General features: G+C 28.7%; 1 protein-coding gene and 1 long non-coding RNA gene across 5 annotated transcripts in view; one reads left to right on the top strand and one right to left on the bottom strand.

Annotated features, from left to right (window-relative positions):
* The window catches only part of LOC126550353 (uncharacterized), a 61,905-nt gene extending 55,758 nt beyond the window's left edge, over positions 1-6,147 (bottom strand). For all 3 annotated transcript variants that reach the window (XR_007604426.1, XR_007604424.1, XR_007604425.1), the window contains exons 1-3: positions 5,906-6,147; positions 5,655-5,737; positions 911-1,016 (exon numbers count right to left, since the gene is read on the bottom strand). This is a non-coding gene — a long non-coding RNA (uncharacterized LOC126550353). The remainder of the gene's footprint in view (positions 1-910; positions 1,017-5,654; positions 5,738-5,905) is intronic.
* LOC114124050 (C3 and PZP-like alpha-2-macroglobulin domain-containing protein 8) overlaps positions 1-14,800 on the top strand; it is a 141,497-nt gene that overhangs the window by 107,254 nt on the left and 19,443 nt on the right. The gene's annotated exons all lie outside the window — the stretch shown is intronic.

Raw genomic sequence — 14,800 nt, 5'->3', positions numbered from 1 at the left:
TTTGAAAAACCGACCAATTATTAAAAACTGTATATGTATTGGATATAATGTCTACGCTACACTATAATAATATGCGTACCAATATATGCGTTTATAACGACGTTTTATTATGTCTGGCCATTATTACAAAGAAATAATGTGTATGATGTATATGTAATGGAAAAATAAAATACGCGTTTGATGTATTTCACGCGTCCCTGTGCTTAGTATACTGAATACGCTTTGTGCTGTAGCGAAACACGGCCATAAAAATATGACTTGGCTATTAAAATAGCCGTACTGTATACGTTTGAAAAAGTCAATTTACTACCGTGGTTTGAGATTTGATTGATATTTGAAACTTTACATGTCAGACCGCCTCGAAGTCCGTTTTATTATTTATTTTATCCAAGCTACGCGCCGTCAATATAATAATAACAATAATATTAATAGTAATACATAAAATTATATTATGTGATAAAAAATGTACAAGCACAAAATGCTTCTCTTCAATTAGATTTATATTATGTGAATTGCAAACAGATCTTCCAAACCAGATTTTTATCTACAAAAGAGATTGATGTGTAGTTCAGAAAAACATCACCCATTGAAAAATATAAACTTTTCCAAGATTTTACATTGAAAATGTTATCTATGGTTGGAACGACCTACATTTGTGAATGTACATCTTCTAATATGAAGAAAAAGAAATAAATCGTATTAAAGATGAAACATTAAGTCTGCTACTAGAAGTTTTAAAATCGAAATATAAGTCTATTCTTATGCATTATAATAATCTGCAACTACACATCCTCAAAAATTACATAAATAAATTGTAATAAATGCTAATTTACAATAATATATGTTGATGAGAGGACTGTAGATTTATTTTGATGGTCGTTTAAGATACTCAGTATTAATTAAAAATTACCTTTTAAATTTTCAAATAAATGTATATTTTTCGGTAGAAGTCGACACTATGCGTTCAATATGTCTTCGAAGATTGACTCCAACATTACCTGCTTTTTTCCTCTTACCTGTAAAAAAAAAAAAAATATGAAAAATACATTATGTTTATGTGTACGTAGGTACATATCTTTATGAACCTAACCAGTACGTAGATCATATCACAATGTTACTTTTGTAATAATTATTATACATATATCATATGAGACATCGAAAAATTCACAACTAAAAAAAAAGAATATAAGCTTAAGTTAAAAATTGGATTAGACTACACAAACAATATCAATTTATTTTATTTTAAACAGCCAATGTCCAAATTAAAATATAATATTATATTCACAGAAACAATTAAATAGATGCATAAAATCATGGGTAATTTATAGTTAATTCTACAGTACATAACAAGTTATAGTATAATGAATTAATGAATATAACATTTTACTTGATATTTAAACAATTATAATAATTGATTAAACAAAAGAACAATATAGGCGTATTATACAATTATACTAAAAAATGCATTTATTACCGTCATGCATGCGTGTGTCGCGGTTGGGTCAGGTTTACGAAAACGGTCTTTAGTGCGTAATGAATACGTGACATTTCATTTGTTCGTGCTTATTATTATGTACAAACATGAAAATTATCAATTCACTACCGAAAATTTCCGCCGAAAGTAATCCATTTAACGTGTTAATTGTATAATGACCACAAAACGTATTTCTTTTTAAACGCTCTAGAGTCTATAATCCAATTTAAGATCAACCATGTGTTGACTAATTTGAGTTTAAACCGCTTTTGTTCTCCTTAAGTGCATCTATAGTAATAACTAATAATATATACATATTACATATAATACAAATATTCTAATAATAATTATTGGCGTAGCAATAAAACAAGACCCGTGAAATGTATGCTAGATCGAGTAAGAGATCATAAATTCAAAAACTACTAAAAGGTTTGTCTTGTATTGAACCTAATTAATATAATATAATATATGAATATCTAACACAAAATTTAATAATTAAACGTCTAAAAAGTTATATAACATCATCATAATATTCATAATATAGCGCGATATAAATACAAAATGTTTATATTTAACGACACGTTAAGATTAGTTTTCATCTACAGTAACGTCGAGTGGTAAGATTATATTAGAATTAATATAGCTTGGTTTAAAATGAAAAAAAAAAATTACGTTTTCATCTATAAACCAAATTACAAGAATATTCAGTAAAAAAAAAAAAACATCAAGCTAATAATAAAGAATTTATAAACTAAAATAAGTATTATAAAAAAAAAAAAAAAACATTATAATATACAATTTCACGAAAAATAAATAATTATATTTTAGCTTCAAAATAATTGACGACATGAAAACGTTATGAAAAAAGCTCTTAATTTTTAGATTAAAAACTTCGGAGCAAGACCATACTTAATATTAAAAACTCCTTAATAATATTTAATACGCTCCATAAATATTTACGTTGTTATTACACTAAATATTACAAAAGAGTACGAATAATATGTTTTTTTACTCTGATAGTAAAATCAATTTTCAACGTTAGAATCTAGGTACTCATTATGTCAAAAATGTAATCATAAAAAATCTGTACTTGGCACTCGCATATAAATTTACACTCTATAGTAAAAATATTCCTATGCCACCTGCAGATATATGCCACTAAAAATAATAACCGACCTTAATACATATACAGGGTGATTTTTTTATCAAACAACACTCATTATTTCAAAAAGTATTGACTTTTTTCAATTTTTTTTTCAAAATTTCAGATTTACACTGTTCTAGAATTGTAGAACTTTTTATTATTTTCACCCTTATATTTATTAGATAAACCACTATCAACTTTTGATTTTCAAATGACAACCTTTACTTAAAATTTCATAAATTAAAAACTCTATTTTTTTTTATGAATTATCACGTTTAAATGTTCATTTTTCGTCAATCCGTTGATGAGATATAGCCCCTAAAAGTTGGGTAGTTTTGAGAAATGTTTATCGAGTGTAAATATGTCATAACTCGTCAGTAGATTTACAGTTATTAGAATTTTTATACCCCAGGGCAAAATATATTATACTATTCCAATCAGTTCACAAAGTACATTAATCCCCTAAATGAATTTTATAACACCCACTTTCCACGGACTCGCGCAGTTCGCCTCACAAAAGTGATTACTGATTGCGGCACTGGTCATAATAAAAATAAAACTTATCAGTTATAAAGACCAGAAGTTATACCTATTATGTAGTAAATTCGATATCATTCAACCCGAAGTATAGCGGTGATAATCTTGTATCTTGGTCTGTGATATGGGCAAAATGGGTATATGCATTGGCAATTACGACAGAGGAAAAGCTAAATTTTAAAATGTACTTTTTTCAATATTTTATTTCTGGTCACCATACATATAAATACGAAATAAGTAATACTTACCAATATTTAATAGGACTTTCCAAATATCCAATTCACACGCGTAATCTCAATTTAAATAGGTACTTCTATGTTTAATTAAATAAATAAACAAAATAAAATATATTATAAACAACACACCATGACATATTACTATAATGTAATTTTAACTGTTATGTCATGTTGTTTTATTATAATGCTGATGTCTGATGCGCTATGCATCACTAGATTACTACAATAGTCATACTACATAGTACAATATGGCTTAATGTCAGACGTTACTAGTTACTAGGTTAAGTAAAGTTGTCAGTTGTCACGAGGTATCGTGTAATCATAAAACATTATATAACTGAAATCTGAATGATAGCTTGCCAATTGCCGATCTCGGATATGTACATATTATTATACATAAATATGAACCTAATACTAGGTAATAAGTATAAGGTCTATGGTATTGGTATTATTGTTTTGTGATTAAACAGGACGCAAGATTATTATTTTGCTTCATAAATTTAATGTTATAGGTTGGGCACAATACAAGGGTATTCTTAACTTTTGGCTTTTCATAAACACTAATCGGTATTATTAGAATGACTTATTATACATCATCGTCGGTGTCGGTAATCGAAAGCGATAAACGAATAGTATTTACAGTAGTAATTTTAGTCCAATTATTTATAATCATATGACAATTGATAATAAGCTATAACAGGTAATAACAGATATAAAATTAATATTATCACCACTCTCCGCTACACCATGGATCGATGATATCGAATTCATTACGATTATAGCTACTGGACTTAACAAATAAAAATCCCAGTTCTGATTAATTAGTACTGATGTATAACACCTAAAAACTTTTTAAAACCAACCAACTTTGAGCAGCTATAACTCGCCGACGGATCAATGAAAATTAAAAATTTTAACGTGAAAATTCCTGAAAAAATGTCTTTATTAATTTATGTGATTATTAATATAGGTTGCCATTTGAAAATCAAAAATTGATATTTATTTTAATATAAAATATACGAGTGAAAAAAAAATTAAAAATTTTTACAGTTGTAGAAAAACATGTATCTAAAAATTTGAAAAAAAATCTATACTTTTTGAAATGATGAGTGTTGTTTGATAAAAAAAAATCACCCTGTATATGAATAAACGTAAAAATAATAGTGATAATAATAAGCATATCGCCGAATATTATCACGTGTGCAATCGCCAACGGAGTGGCGATGAAAATGCCTCCAGTATAATATACATCCCGTGCTATATGTGCATATGAATAATAATAATCGCCAATCGGTCGTATATTATAATACGCGCGGCGGGTGATCGCTTTATTCTAGAAAATCAGCGTTTATTTGACAAACAAAACATTTTCGCTCCGTCATAAATTATATCGTACTTGGGGAATGCGTATGTGCGTTAGAGAGACGGAGAATGAGGGAAAAAGCGAGAGAGTGAACGATTATAAATAAAACTGACCTCGTTTGGATGCCAAAACCAACATGGTGTTTACAAACAAACGTCACGCCGCACCGCTATATTATTATTATTATTACATAATACACGCCGTCGTGTATCCATGACCGATATTTTGTTTTATGTCGGTTATTTATTTTTTTTTTTTTTTTGTCCAACTCATCGTTCGTGCAGACAATTAAAACGCCAATGTATGTGGCTACACCCGCACTGAGAATATAATTTGATTCCCGAAGCTCTTCGAACCGATTCCCACTGCGTGTGTACCATATATATATATATATAATATATATTATTATAAAACGTGTGCGTATAATGTATGCGTATATATTATATTGTTTCAAACTCGAAACTTCCACCGAGGTATCATCGAACGTCCGTAGCTGTAATTCATCATCCACATTATAATCACTTATATCATACATGTGAATAATAATATTATTCTGAAATATCGCAAGTACCTATAGGTATAATATGTGTATTGATTATTATTATAGCCGTATATACTTAAATGAGACGTGATCAGATGAACTGTTTTCAATGAAAACCTCTTTGAATTAACACCATTTTCAAACACAATTATATCTATCGGAAAATAATAGCACTCCTTCAAAAACTTTTACGATGTATACGATATCATGATTTGGCTAACGATATAAAATAAAAATCGTAGTTGCATGATTTAATAATCAAACTTTCAGAGCACAAAAAACTGATTTAAATTTAGTTTTAATTCCTGAATCGCAACAGAAAACTTGTTATCAATAAATAATATCAATAATTCACTTACCTCTTGATCGTTAAATCGTTAACTTCCATTTGTTATTTTATTCACAATAGAGATCTTGGATCATCGTCGTCTAAATCACCCACCTGGATAACATTTTAAATATAACAATCAGAAATGACTTAATTTTAGTTATCGACGAATTTATCTATTATCCGATACACATTTTAACAAAAATGTTTAAACACAATTTATATTAATTTATTGTTAATATTATGTTTCCAGTATATTTTGATATTATTATACTTTGTCACCTATATCTTTCGACACGATGGTTGAGAAACACTGCACTAACTATTCCTCCAACTAGAGAAGGGTTATAAATGCATGTATATTATTAATCGTTACGTTTTAGTATACATCGTTTATATTGCGCAATTAAATACGTCTCGTCTATTTATTACCGCTGTACACATTTAAATCCTATCATCCACCGTGACTCCGCACGCCAAGACGAATCCTAAATATACCACTGGTGTTGCCGCGGGGTCACAGTCGATCCTCTCCATACCACAGTTCAGCGACGAATCCCGTCGGTTCTCGGCGAGCGGTGACAGGTCATATTTCACGTACCGACGGACCATTATTCAACCACCAATTGTCAACCGTCCCTTCTACAACCTAACGCTACAAGGTAGTCCCTACACCCACAGCCCGCCTAATGGATACCTCACTACCGCTCTATGTAGGTGAAAAATTCAAGCCACAGATGTATGATATAGTTCCCGCCACCCGTAATGACGACGACAATGTTCCGAAAAATAATCAGCCATCGTGTGTACGTTTGCCATAATTACTTTTTATGCTATGAATAGTATTTTATCGAAACAGTACGTACCGACTCCTATTTGCAAAAACGAATAAATTTTATTTCGTTTTTTACAAATAATTAAATCATAATATTATTGTCAATAAAAACTCGATGGAATTGTTCATACGTGTAAAATGTCTTTTGAAAAAATAAAACATAACTTAGTGAGTAATTCAATTAACGAGAATACGATTTTATAGTAAATACATAGTATTTTGCACGATATTGAAATAATAATTTATAATATTACACATAAAACTATGCATACTGTTTTTTTTTTCAAAACACGAAAAGCGATTGCATTTTACTAAATGAATCTCTATAAGAAAAACATTCACTAACAAAACAAGGGAGTTTTGAAACTTGCGTACGTAAAAAAATATTAATATATTTTCCCTTAAATACTCGTGTGTGTGATAAACAAGATAAGTTATAACTGTTTTATGAAAAAAATATATATAATACAGGTAACATAAGTATACTTTATAAAATTATAAACTATAAACAATATTGCATACTAAAAAACTGGGGGTAATAAATAAATTAGAATATTATGTTATAATTTTAAATTAACTATATATTATTCAACACTTTTAAGAAAAACATTTAAAATCAACGCCTCATAAAATATTTTAATTTGTCATTATATATTATAATAATGAATACATATCATATTTTATTTATAAAAATCTTCAGAAATATTCTGATTAACTTGCCAAAAAAAAAAAAATAAATAAATAAAATAAGTAACCCGATCAATATAAATTAAGTACCTAGTCGATTAACTGCATTAATTAAATGAGCACCTTAATGTAAGCTTTAAATTACTCAACATTTGTTATTATGGAAAACGTATTTACTAATTTTGCATGATGTGATATCATTATTTTTATGTTTCTTAAAATTATCTTTAATAATAGTTAATAATGCTAATTTATCGAAATTTAATATAAATGTCAGTAAAAACTGATATCTTCTAAAAAACTTTTGTGATATATTTTGTTTTTTAATGTATTGTAAGGTGCTTACTTATTAAATAAAGTCTGAATTAATTCAATTAAAATCAATTATTTTAGGTTCTGAGTAAAACGATGAATGTATTAATTTTATCATAATGTGTTTTTTTTCTTTTTCATTATAAGTTAAAAATAAAATGGTTATATTTTCAAAAATGTTGGTTTTTTTATACTAAATTAGATATGTATAGTTTATTCTTTAGTAATTTCAAATAAACTTAGAAAATTACAGAACTTATTTTTATAATCGGAAAAATAAACAAAAAATTAAGAAAAAATAAGATTTTTTAAGCAAATACAATTTTTAACAAAATCATTTTTTTTTTTTAAAACAACTTATTTAAAACGAATAACCTTAGATACCTAACATTTTCACCATATATTTATAATATAATTTTCTATTTATGATAAAATTATCAAAATATTTTGAATTATTTATAAATATAAAATATGCTAAATTTGTCTAGTTTTTTTTTTTTTTTTTTTTGTAAAAATATCGATTAAAAACTGTTTTCTAGTTATAAATGTTTGACAATTTAAATCAATTTAAAGTATCTTAAAAGTTTTAAATTTTTCAATTAAAAAATATCGAAAAAAAGTATGTAAATCCACACAATTTGTATGATATAGTTAAAAATATTATTAATTTAACACCTTATTATTTTTTTAGTAAAATTATTATAGATTTAAAAAATGTATACAATACTTATTTCTACTTTTAGAGCACAAAATGAATTATAAATAAATTCATTAAAATTTTTAAATATTAACAGATTCCATTAATTTAATTCAAAATAATCCCATTTTAAAAATGTAATGTTTACAATATAAAATAAAAACTTATAAAATGTAATGAATTGATAAACTACCTTTGTTTAAAAATGTTGATTCGTTAATCAGTTCATTAATAATATTATATTATTATAAAAAAATATAAACTACGGTCTTGTATTCAAGGAACACAATTGTATTTAAATAAACAATTCTTAAAAAAAAACATATTTTTTAATCTACCAAGCCTTTTTCTGTGATATAAATCTATTTTATCCATTATAATTTAAAAAAGTGATTACGATCTAAGTATCTTATATAAAATATATAATCGAAATACAATTTACACAAGGTTTATATTCCTAGGTAGGTAATACAAGATTTATCTGGGATGATTTTATACCAGGTAAGTGATACCTAAAATAAGATTTTACTGGATCGGTATTATGCCCTAAGTCCAAATGAACAACACCAAAAGAGCCCTTTCTAAGTACCATCAAAGTTTGATAATTTAAACTTTGATATTATTGGTATCTTTATACTTTACGTAGAAATATTTATATTATATATACATTATATTAGATATTAAATAAATATAATATTATTATAGATCACAGTAGTCACAAACTGATGGAATACAAACAACATTTTTAAATTTTAAATAAAAATTAAATGCAATTTAATACATTACTTCGTCATAAAGATATTTTCCGAAATATTTGCCAATAAAGTTAATTAGAGGTTGTTCAACGTTCATCATAGATCAAAATGTTACAGTGTTTGGTTATTTAATTATTTGGCGGTAAATTTTTAAATATTATCGTTGAAATACAAAATAATTTATTGATTGGATAGTAGTTTTCAAAAAAATCATTAATATTTTATTAATATCTTTTCAAACCGTTTTAAATTAACTTATTATTGTTTTTAATTTTGAACACGAAATTTTACATTAGATACCTAATGTAAATTAAGGACAACTGAAACATATATAATATATATTTATATCTAACACAAAGCATACTAAAAAAATATTATTTTCTTATAAAACAATGTATTATTAGACATTCAAATCAAAATTTATTGAATCAGAAAAATTAAAATAATATGTAGTATCAATTCAATTTGAAAACGTTTTCTGTATTGAATCAATAATAATTATAATATTAAATTGCAGTCAAAATGTTAATGAATGCTGCAGAATATTATATTATACACGATCGTCATTATATAATTGTTACGCAGCCCGGTATTAAAATCGTATATGCATAAGCGGAAGCCTTAACCTATAAACACTCTTATTATAAAACGTATGCACATTTACATTTATATATGCAATTAAAATGTTATCATAATAATATATTGTAATAAACTTTAATCTATGCATATTACTATAATAATATTAAACGGTATATTATGGATAGTGCACTTTAGGGCTTACAAGCGCCCCGGCCACCGATCAAAGCCCCGAGGTACGCATATTATATACGTGAGAGATATAGAGTATATGGAGATTATGACCGCGTATGTCGGTCAGTCAGCCGTTTAATGGGATTTGGGTGGCTGCTCGGGGATGAACTTAACTCCCACCCATCGTCACTATCACCCCTGACTTAACCCTGTCCCCCCTTAACAGAATAATATGCTTCGGTGAGGCGGCAGAACACCACTCACTCTGACATCGCCAGTGAGATACGACCAGACTACTTTACTGTGGACTACTACGACATTCAGTTACCCGGTAACTAGTTTAAAATCGACCGAGTAAAATATTATTACCCATCATATAAAATATACATGTACATACATCGTGTGTATATATATATATATATATACCTATGAAGCAAGAAGGGATAATATATAATAAATAGATACTAGGTAATTAATTTAACGTAAGACACTCGTCATTTAAAAACCTACTAATCTTTTTCAAAAATATTTTTTATATATAAATATAAATCCTTAAAAATAAATAGTTTTGGAAAACTATACTTATACAAAATTTCTACATTTTTTAATTTCTTATTTCAAAACATAATATTTTTTGCAGTCCTTCGATTTATATTAAATAATTCTGGACGAGTAGTGTAATATTACTCTACGATTAATAAGGACTTAAAGTTTTGATGAGCGGACGAGTCGAGTTAAGTATTACTGTAGTACTCCGCAAAATGTTTGTCTACTACATCAACCTTCAAAACCGTAAATACTTATAACTTTTATACTATTTACTTGAAAATTGATTTGTATAGACCAAAATATTCCTAATAATATTCTGTTTTTGAATACAATATTAAAAATATATGGTGTCGTTAAAAAATGCTAAGAACTTAAAAAATAATAGCATGACAATGTAATAAAATGTATAATATTTTTTCCCAAAAAATGTTGTTTTTAACGATTCAAAACTATGTAAAAAAAATTTTATTTACTTTTGAAATAATAATAGTCATACGTCAAACAGATAACCCCGTTTATATATATATATACAGCGCTCCCTTTGTGACTTATTTTTATTACTATTATTATAATACGAATCACTCGATGGTCGAGTAGAGCGACTGCAGTGCAGGACAGAAAGGCTCAGACACTTTATTTTATATATGTATGTATGGCACGATAAAAAGGCAATTGGATTTCCAGAAGAGCTCCCCCTGAGAAATTGATATGTCCACGCCGTCGACTTGCGGTCCGGATAAAAACGCCGTTCCGACGAGATTCTATCTTCTATATTATTTTATTTTTTATTTTAAGATACCTTTTTTCTCACGTAACAGCCAATCGTTATATATTTATTTTTATATACAAGCGCATAACGTTACACTGACTATATAAATTATATTTAGTAAAAAAAAAAAACAATTGTATAAGCGAATCCAACCAAACCGATAAGTCAATCGAAAAAAAAAAATTATCTGGTTCACGGTCAATGACAAACTTTTGTTATTATTGTTTACGAAAAGTGCATTGTATAATAATCATGAAAATACAATAACATTATATTTTAAATCACACATTGATGTATTTTCCATTGTCACAAAAAATATATATCTTAAATTTATTAGCTATAATAATAGTTAATACTATGAATTTTGAAGTACCAGAAAAATTAATTATATGACAGGAGTGTACCTAACCTAAAACGACGCTGTATTGCAATAATTTTAAATATATTAGAAAAATTCCTAACATCTTGCAAAAGGTATAAACTACAGAAATATAGTACACAGTATGAAAAAGGGAAACATCACGTTCAGAGGTTACATTTAAGTCGGTTATTATAGATATAAGAATAAAAAAAAATCCACGAATGTGTAATATGCGTTCAACCATGAACATGGTATTCATATGATTTTTACATAGACTTTTAATATTACTTTAAACAAAATAACCCTCTCACCAGTATTATATAGTATTAGAAGTATAAAATATAATATGATAAATATCTTCTCATTTTTACTCTATACAGTTTTTACAAGTTGAAATTGAACGCGAGATGCTGATTAATCGGCGTTTTTTTTTCGAAATATACGCCTTTGTCGTAATAATTACGCTTTTGCAATTGCGTGTTCTTCGATAAAAACCAAACAAAAGCTGCCAATTGAGTTGACGTGGTACCGATAGTGCTATAAACTATATATATATAGGTGCGTATATAATATGTTTCCGATGGAAAAGCTGTGAGGGCAAATTCGTCGTCAAGTGCACCTGCGACGGACACACGTACAATAATAACAATACGACGGCAACAACAACAATATACATCCGTTGATCGAGACTGTGCGGGTCACGAACCGAAAATCCGAACTGTTATATCCGTAGTGGAAAGAGACTGGCGGTAAGAGTGATGACGATTGTTGAGCGGAAGAGAGGAGTGCGAATTTCGATTTCGTGCAGGTGTGCATGTATAAGGTGGTGGTGGTGCGGTGGCGGATATAGAGCAAAGGTCGAATATCGTTTCGATTATCGAATATCGTGCGATTTTTGCTATACGTTTTTTCGTGCGTTTACGGTGTACATATAAATAATATATAATATATACGTGGCACTAATTTATATAGCTTAGGACAGAAGGAACAACGATAGCAAACGGACGAGCGTAAAGGTCGAATATCGTCATCGCGTTACGTTCTCTCTATCTTTCTCTTTCTCTCTTGTTATATACATTTATTATGTACGAATCATATATCATATAAAATAATAACAATATATTATATTATTCGAATTTCTCGCGTGTTTTGAAGTGCTCGCGTGGTCCTCGTATTCCTTTTGTTCTTGGCTCGTACAACTGTGATATTATTATAATATAACCTCTCGCGCGCATACAATATTATAGTGTGTGCTACCACTCATCATTACTCTAACTTCCACTCACCCCTTTCGTTTACGCTACTACCCGTTGTTCAAGATACCGCTTTTCTCACACTGCAAGCACACTATACCTATATATATATACTTTTTCTCCGTTTCCCAGTCATTATATAACTGCACTTATAATAATAATAATAATAATAATAGTATAATGAACCAAACTGTAAGTTTTGAACACTGCGCGCCATAAATATACAAACGTATTGTACGAGTAGTGCGTATTTCTCGCGATACGTTTAATATAACCACTACATGATGTACAACGCCCGAATACCATACACAGTGCAATATATGATTTACAACTCCGTCGGAGGGTTGACATTATATTGTGTCTGTGTGTGCGTTTATCGATTATACCGTGTAGCGAAACGATAGACCGCTGAAAAGATGAACGGGATTAATGATCTCTAATTGTACGTGTATAGTGCAAACCTTAAAACGCCGAAAAGACGTCAGCGACGACGATATATCGTAAATTCGCACACATACAAAACCTTCGATACCTATACGCGTATGAAAAGTGTATGTGTGTGTGTGTGTGTGTGTGGTGTGTGTGTGTGTGTGTGTGTGTGTGTGTGTGAGAGAGAGAGAGAGAGAGTTAGTGCAAATAGGGTATTTAGAGAAGGGTGTAGGAGAGGGAAAGAGGTGTTTCGATATAATGTAAAAATATATGTATATGTATATTGTATATATATATATAAATATATAATATGGTCGTATGCCACCGCCGCGCGCCGGAAAATTAATGACAAAAAGCGCTTTACGCCCAATTGGCACGGATAGTTAAACTTACACTCAAGAGAGTTTGTCAGACGTCAAAACGCCGCCGATCCTTATTCGCCTCCCGTCTCTCTTCCACGTGCCCATCCGTTCGCCGCACTCCCGAGGATAGTGAAGAGCATAAGAGGAGAGAGATCTGTTTTGAGAGAAACTTTATGATTAGTTCGCGTGCCACCCGCCGACGTGGGAATACTCTTTTTTGTTTTGTTTTTTTTTTTTTCTGGTCGATAGGTTCGTCGGGATCAACGACGGCGACGGGGCCGGATATTATATTAATCCTTAGAGTTATATAAAACGTTCGGTGCAGAGACATCTCACGCGGCGCACCGGTTAAACGCGGTTTGGAAACGGTCTGAACGGAATCGCGGAGAAAGTTTTCGCGCTACCACGATTTAATCCATTGCGTTTGCCTTCCCCGGCGCCGTCAATTTTATACGATATCATATTATTACACTATATACATTTACAATGCCCTACTGATATAGGTGCCTATATATTTTTACGTCGGATTAGTGATTGATTGTATTATGTTTATTCTTGGTAGATATTTGCACGTCATATTATATTTGTAAATTGTAGTAGACTTCTACGAACATATTATATTATTCCAAGTCAACGAAAATCTCATACGTAAATGAATTATGTTCGTATTGTTGTTCGATATTGTGTACAACGGAAAAATGTTCAGCTACGATAAAACATCTTATTTTTGTGTACGAGATTTACTAGATTTTAATACGAGTATTAACTTTAAAATAAAATGATATTAGTAATGATTAATTTAGTAGGTATGTTTCAAATTCATCGTTCATGATTATATTTTTTCACTGACAAAACAAAAAGTTATGCTACATAGATAATCCAAGTAAAAAATAAATTAAGTACATAAAAGTGCTTATTTATACTTGGAAATAATAATATCTACTAATGATTTATAATACGTATATATTATATTGAAATGTTAAAAATAAGTAAAACTTTAATTTTTAAAAACTAAAACTACAAAATTAAGCGTACAGTTTCAGAGTGTTTCATACTCAACTGTTGTAATAATTTATGATCAATTGAAAACTAATATTGAATTGAAAATCAATTAAATTTTAACTGATTGACGTGTAATAAAATAACTTTAATAACATATGACAATAGTAAGATTAAATATTACTTACCATTCGAACCGGGTTTTTACCAAAAATCGAACTTGAATGTTGATCGATTTCTTCAAATTTTTTAAAGTACTTAAAATTCAAAAATACATCCATCTTTTTTGGTAGTCTCTGCATACTAAGTTTAACCGAGATATTATGTAAGTGTACGCTTTATAAATACTACACTATAGAATTAGATACTGACGATGCAGTAATCTGTTTGAAAATTGTTTTTTGTCGGCTTATAATTGG

Source organism: Aphis gossypii, chromosome 2 (genome assembly GCF_020184175.1).
Source record: "Aphis gossypii isolate Hap1 chromosome 2, ASM2018417v2, whole genome shotgun sequence".
NCBI lineage: Eukaryota > Metazoa > Arthropoda > Insecta > Hemiptera > Aphididae > Aphis > Aphis gossypii.
The sequence above is the reverse complement of the archived record's forward strand: the minus strand, read 5'-3'. Positions and strand labels throughout refer to the sequence as shown.